Below are 7,459 nucleotides of genomic sequence, written 5' to 3'. Positions count from 1 at the left end.
TCAGCACTAATTAAGATCTCCAACGAGGGTTCTCTTGGCGGTCTTTGGTCCAAACTGTGCACAAGAATTGATTTGCTGGCATATATTGTTGGGATAAACCACCAAGCTCCCCCATGAATGTGCTCCTTCCGTTAAACCTGCACAAAATCAAGGGGAACGGTTACACAACCGTTCCCATTTTGTGCCTATAAAAAGAGGGTTTCGTGAGCAACCCTGATTAAGGTGAAACACAGGAGAAATCATGAGAGAGGGTTTTTAAGTTCTTACCTCTCCATACAGTCGATTTTCATTAAGAGGTAATCGGTCGTGCTCACCGACTGCATCCGGCAGCCTGGGCTAGTGGAGGGCCGCAGTTCGGCTGAGGAGAAGCCCTTCCCTTCCTTTATCAACCACCACCACCAGTGCAACTTCTTCTACTCCAGCCGACCTCCACCACCCACAGTTGCCCGCCAATGGCTGCCGCAGGTACGCAGTCCTCCCCTGTATTTTTGTTCTGTTTAACAGAGTGGTGCTGTGTTTTCTGTCTTTACGCAGGGCCACCGCCTATCAAGGGGAGGCGATGCGTTTGCCGGACCAGCGACCCAACATCTGGGTTATGGGCCCACACCCCGCTTCCGCTGCGGGCTCAATGGCCTTTTTCTAGTGACTGTCGCCATGAGGTGACAGAGTTTTTTCGGTAGAGCGGAGTTGTCGTGGGGTGATGTTGCAAGCTGACGACAGCAGGTCACCGTGGGGCGACATGATGTCGCCGGCAGTCGGCGATAGAATAAAAGAAAAATCCTGCTCGGGTCCTTTAGTTGTAGCCGTCGGGCTGCGGGGTTTTCTTCTCATCGACTGCTTGCAGGACGCCATGGATGCGTCGTCGAGAGGAGGCAACTTTTGTCGACTGCTTTCTCCACGACCGACCGTCCGGCGTCACGCGGCATCCAGTGCAACAAAACCCCTTTTTTCGGCATCCTTTCTTCTGTCGGGCGACAGGTTTGCTAGAGATGCTTCGACGGCGGGGCTCTGGTGTGAGTCGCCGGCAGGCGGTGTGGGTCACTGGCAAACCAAGAGGGTAAACCCTCAGGTTTTCTCAGAAAAACAGAAAACCCTCAGGTTTTTCTGTTCTTTTTCTATTTTTAATAGAGTCCAATATCGGTTCGGACCCGGTTTTGGTTCATACCGGGTCTAACCCGGATTAAGTCAAACCGGGTCTGACCCGGATCCAGTTCATACCGGGTCCAGTTACAGACGGGTTTGGCACAGATCCAGTTAAACCCCGGGTCTTACCCGGATCCGGTTAGTATCGGGTCTGACCCGGATCCAGTCCAAACCCGGTATGGCCCTGATCCAATTCATACCGGGTCTGACCCAGATCCATTTTGAATTGGTTTTGACCCAGATCCAGCAGGGTCCAAGCACTATTTGGCCTGAACCGGATTAGGGATTGATTCAGCCACTTCCGGAACCGGTTCAGAGTCATTTTTAACTGGTTCCTTCCAGTTTCTCACCGGTTCCAAGATGCTAAGACCCTGTTTTCTTAAATATAAGAAAATACAAGAACTTTGGCATACAATTATAGGGTTTTTATGAACTTTTGTTCATACTAGACACCAGTTCATAAGGTTCAGAACTGGTTCGGACCCTTGGATAACCGGTTTAGAGCTATTTCAGACCGGTTTAGAGTGCTTTCAAAACGGTTCCTGCTTGAGGACCCAGGGTTTTACCCATTTAAGCTTGGTTTGGGCTATAGTTCATGCATTTATTTGTAATTATGCATGAGTGAATGATTGTTTAAATATTGGCATCAAGGATAGCAAGATGACTTAGTGAATTCATGCCACCAAAGTGACTGAATACACATATGTTGTCAAAATTTTATACTATCATATAGTTTTAGCCAATATTACTATAGTACTTAGATTCATGAAACGATAAATGACCCAAAGGTAGTTTTATTGTGTTTGGAATTTAAGTAGGGTAGAATAAGGTAAATGTGTCGAGATACATCACACATGTGTATCCAAAGGTACCTTGTGTTGACGGTCTAACTTCACAAGAACCCTAATTTCACCGAATATGGTCGGTAGGCGAAGTGGTTTCGCATGTCGGAGCTCTTACCAAAGTAGGACTCTAATGACCCCCTTCACTCGCCTAGAAATAAGCATATTAAAGGCCTTTTTTTTTTTGCTTTTTTCATTAAAGTTTTAGTCTCGTACGAATGCTTCTTGATACGTGTCTTTTGTCGTGCAGTTTCTAGATCTGTGATTTTAGATGGCTCAAGTTCTATACATTTTCTTGATGGATCTAACTTTAGTGATTGAAAAGAAATTGTTCTTTTTACATTAGGGTATATGGATTTAGATCTAGCCCTAAGAATAGATGAACCCGCTCTCACTAATCAAAGCACTGTTGATCAAAAGATTGTTTTTGAGAAGTGGGAGCGCTCGAATAGGCTTAGCTTGTTGCTTTTGCAATCTAAAGTAGCTAAGAATATTCGTAGTGCTATCCCTCAATGCAGAACAGTGAGAGAATTCCTGAATGCCATTGAAGCACAATTTGAGAGTTCAAACAAGGCCAGAGCCAGTACCTTAATGTCAAAACTTATAACTATAAAATATTCTGGAGGGGAAAATATTCGCCAGCACATTTTAGAAATGAGGAACATAACATCTCAGCTGAATGACATGAAGCTCACCATCTTTGATTCTTTCCTAGCGTATTTAGTTTTAACGTATTTACCCTTAGAATACGGACCTTTCAAAATCTCTTACAACATACATAATGATGAATGAACATTTAATGATCTCATGTCCAAGTGTGTTGAAGAAGAAGAGAAGTTGAAAGGGGAGAAGGTGCAGAGTGCACATATGGCTTCTAATGCATCCAATGTAGGACCAAAGAAGAATGCATTTAAGAGAAATGCTAGGAAGAAGCCAACTGAAGATAAATCATCCCAAAGAAAGCAATCTGACTTTGCTCCCATAAAGTGCTTTCTTTTGCAAGAAGAAAGGACACAGGAAGACAGATTGCATAAAGTACAAAAAGTAGTTGTAAAAGAGAAGTAATTTGTCATTTGTTTCTCATGAATGTAATTTATTATAAATTCCTGAAAATAGCTGGTGGATTGATTCTGGTGCTACTGTTCATATTTTCAACTGTCTACAGTTGTTCCTGAGCAGAAGAGAACCAACAATGCATGAGAAGAGCATCTATTCGAGAAACAAGATGCGTTCACATGTGAAGAATGTTGGAACCTGCAGGATTACTCTAGATACAGGTATAGTTTTAGATCTTCATAATGTCTTTTATATTCCATCATATAGTAGAAACTTAATTTCAATTTCGAAGTTGGATAAATTTGGATATTATTTTAAGTTTAAAAATTCCAAATTGTTCATTTATAGAAATTCAATTGAAATTGGTTCTACATCAGTTTATGATGGTTTATATAGATTGAATGTAAAGATCCAAACTCAGGAGTCTCTGACTTCTGAATACGCATTGGTTGAAAATAAACGTAGCTTGATAAATAATAAATCTTACATGTTTTGGCACCAAAGGTTGGGTCATATCTCTGAAAAGAGAATAAAGAGACTCGTAAATGAAGGGAACTTGAAATCTCTAGATTTTACCGATAATGACCCATGCGTTGATTTCATAAAGGCTAAGCATACAAATACATATAAAGAGAGTGTCAAATGCAGTAGTGAGATATTGGAGATAGTCCATACGGATGTATGTGGACCGTTTTTCTCATGTTATACAGGCAAAAAATATTTTATCACCTTTATTGATGATTATTCTTGGTATATGTATCTCTACTTGATCTTTGAAAAATCTGATGTTTTTCAGATGTTTAAGGAATTTAAGAAAGAAGTAGAGAAATAAACCGATAAGGTTATTAAGATAGTCAGGTCTGATAGAGGTGGCGAATACTATGGTAGATTTACTGAGATTGGGCAAAGGAAAGAACCATTAGCGTGATTTCTCAAAGAAGAAGGCATTGTGCCTCAATATACCATGTCTGGTAGTGCCTATCTGAATGGTGTAGCTGAAAGGAGAAATTGTATGCTTAAGGAAATGGTCAGAGTTATGTTGAATTATTCAACACTTCCCATAAAGTTGTGGGGTTCAGCCTTAAGGACTATTGTGCATATTTTGAATAAGGTTCCTACGAAATCTGTGCCTAAAACTCCTTATGAGTTGTGGATAGGTAGGAAACCATCACTGTCTTATATGCACATATGGGGATGTCCTGCAGAGGCTAAGTTGTATAACCCCCACATTAAAGCCTTTGATTCAAGAACAGCCAATGGATATTTCATTGGTTATCCAAAAAAATCAAAAGGGTACAAGTTTTATTGCCCATCTCACTCACTATAGATTGTTGAAACAGATAAGACAAAATTCCTAGACGATGGTTCAGTAGGATTAAGTGTACTTCAAAGCCTTGGTTTTGAGAAAGTACAGGATCCAGTTTCATCACCTGTTAAGGAAAACATCAAAAGATACCACATTATTATTCCTAATGATGATGTGGTTGATCATTCGGTTGTTAATGCACAAATCTAAAGTAAACCTATTGTGGACAATGCAGAAGAGCACGAACAAGATCATCAAGTTCAATCTGAACCTGAAGAACGACCTGTTTGGAGGTCCACAAGAATTAGGAGATCTGTCATACATCCTGATTATGTGGTGTACCTTCAGGAGCCTGATGATTTCATAGATATGGATGATGACCCGTTGACTTTTATGGAAGTTGTAGAAAACAAATAATCTACACACTAGATAGAAGCCATAAAAGAAGAGTTAGACTCTATGGCTAAAAATAAAGTGTGAGATCTTATCGAGTTACCTAAGGGAGTAAAGCTCGTAGGGTGTAAATGGGTCTTTAAGACCAAGAAGGACTCCAAAGGTAACATAGAGAGACATAAAGCAAGATTGGTTACTAAAGGATTCACCTAGATGAAGGGCATTGACTACAATGAGATGTTTTCTCCTATCTCAACTAAAGAGTCAATGCGGATAATTTTGGTCATAGTAGCTCATTATGACTTAGAGCTACATCAGATAAATGTGAAAACAGTGTTTCTCAATGGGGATCTGAATGAAGAGGTATACATGGAACAACCTCTTGGTTTCTCTGAAGATGATCGTTTGGTTTGCAAGCTTAACAAATCAATATGTGGACTTAAACAGGCCTCCCGATAGTGGTATATTAAATTTTCCTAAGTCATTGTGACTTTCGGGTTTACAGAAAATATTATTGATCAATGTATATACCTTAAGGAAAGTGAGAATAAGTTTATTATATTGATGTTGTATGTGGATGACATCTTACTTGCAACCAACGATATAAAGTTGCTTTCAGAGACAAAACAGTTTCTTGTATCACATTTTGATATGAAAGATATGGGTGAGGTTGCTTACGTTCTTGGCATTAAGATTCGCCGAGACAGAGCAAAAGGTTTTATAGGCCTCTCCCAGAGATCCTATATAGAAAAAGTGTTAAAGCGATATGGGATGGAGAATTGTTCTCCTAGTTCAACACCCATATCAAAAGGTGATAAGCTGAGCCTAAAGGATTGTCCATAGAACGACATTGACAAAGCACAGATGAGTGCTTATCCATATGCATCAGTTGCTGGCAGCTTGCAGTACGCGCAGACATGTTCTTGACCAGATATTTCTTTTTCAGTAGGGGTGCTTGGAAGATTTCAGTCTAACCCAGGTATACCCCATTGGAAGACTACCAAGAAAGTCTTGCGGTACTTGCAAGGGACAAAAGACTGTATGTTGACGTATCATAAAGTTGATCACCTCGAGGTCATTGGCTACTCAGATGCGGACTTAGGAGGATGCCTCGATAGTAGAAAGTCTACTACTGGGTATATCTTTCTACTTGTTGGGGGCGTGATCTCTTAGAGGAGTGGGAAGCAGACGACCACTGCTACTCACACCATGAAAGCAGAATTCATAGCATTGTACGAGACTACCTCGCAGGCTATATGGTTAAAGAACTTCATATCACAGTTAAAGGTGGTCGATTCCATTGGGAAGCAACTGAAGGTCTATTGTGATAATGAAGTTGTGGTGTCTTTTTCCAACAACAACAAAAGTACTACGTCGTACAAGCATATGAAATTAAAGTATTTTGTTGTTAAAGAAATGACGGAGAATCATCTAGTGCATATTGTTAATATTTGTACCAAAGAGATGATCGTTGATTTTCTTACTAAAGGGCTAGCACCGGGATTATATTCCGAACATCTAATGAGGATGAGTTTGTTAAACTCTTTTTTGACATATGAACATAAATAAAGTGATCACTTTTAGTTTTTTATTCTCATTATGGTTGTTGTTAATCTCATAAGGATTAAAGATTCAACTAAGGACCTATAGAATAGAATAAAAAGGCCATTCTATTCATCAAGTTATTCCCATAAGGTTTTCTGGTTAAGGGGTTTATCATCAAAACAAGTGGGAGAATGTTGAGATAAACCACCACGTTGGTGGTGGTTACCCATGATGTGGGTAACGCTCCCCCATGAATGTGCTACTTCCGTTAAACATGCACAAAATCAGGGGGAACGATTACACAACTGTTCCCATTTTGTGCCTATAAAAAGGGGGGTTCATGAGCAACCCTGATTAAGGTGAAACACAGGGGAAATCGTGAGAGAGGGGTTTTAAGTTCTTACCTCTCCATACAGTCGATTTCCATCAAGAGGGAATCAGTCCTGCTCACCGACTGCATCCGACAGCCTGGGCTCGTGGAGGGCCGCAGTCCGGCTGAGGAGAAGCCCTTCCCTTCCTTTATCAACCACCACCACCAGTGCGGCTTCTTCTGCTCCAGCCGACCTCCACCACCCACAGCAGCCCGCCAATGGCTGCCTCAGGTACGCAGTCCTTCCCTGTATTTTTGTTCTGTTTAACAGAATGGTGTTGTGTTTTCTGTCTTTACGCAGGGCCACCGCCTATCAAGGGGAGGCATGCGTTTGCCGGACCAACGACCCAACATATATGAGAAGTCCGCCAAAGAGTTCTCTAGAGATCGGCCGGAAAATGAGTGGCATTATCGATTGTCACACAACTGCAGATATTACAACTGCTGTAACAAACTGAAGTTTGTGATCAAATGCCCGACTTCATCGAGGGCTACCGAAGAATCGGCTGGGTGTTTGGAAAAGCACCCTAGTCATCTGAACTTCCGGTGTGGCAGGGATGCTAGTGATACCAGGTGTGTCGCCGAAAGGCACCAAAACACAGTGACAGAGATGGTCAAACGCCCAATAATACAATTCTATGCGAAGCTCAAGAACGATAAAAATGCCTCATCGTGAAGTTTTTCAATCGACAATTATAGGCCACGGATGGAAAGGTCTCGATGAGTGGATTACCAAAAACTACTTGGCTCATCCAGATTTTGCTGGATATGGTTGGAGTCTTCGCAGGAAGTTTGAAAAACGCT

Source organism: Nuphar pumila, chromosome 16 (genome assembly GCF_984573655.1).
Source record: "Nuphar pumila chromosome 16, dmNupPumi1.hap1.1, whole genome shotgun sequence".
In the NCBI taxonomy this organism is placed as follows: Eukaryota; Viridiplantae; Streptophyta; class Magnoliopsida; order Nymphaeales; family Nymphaeaceae; genus Nuphar; species Nuphar pumila.
The sequence above is the reverse complement of the archived record's forward strand: the minus strand, read 5'-3'. Positions refer to the sequence as shown.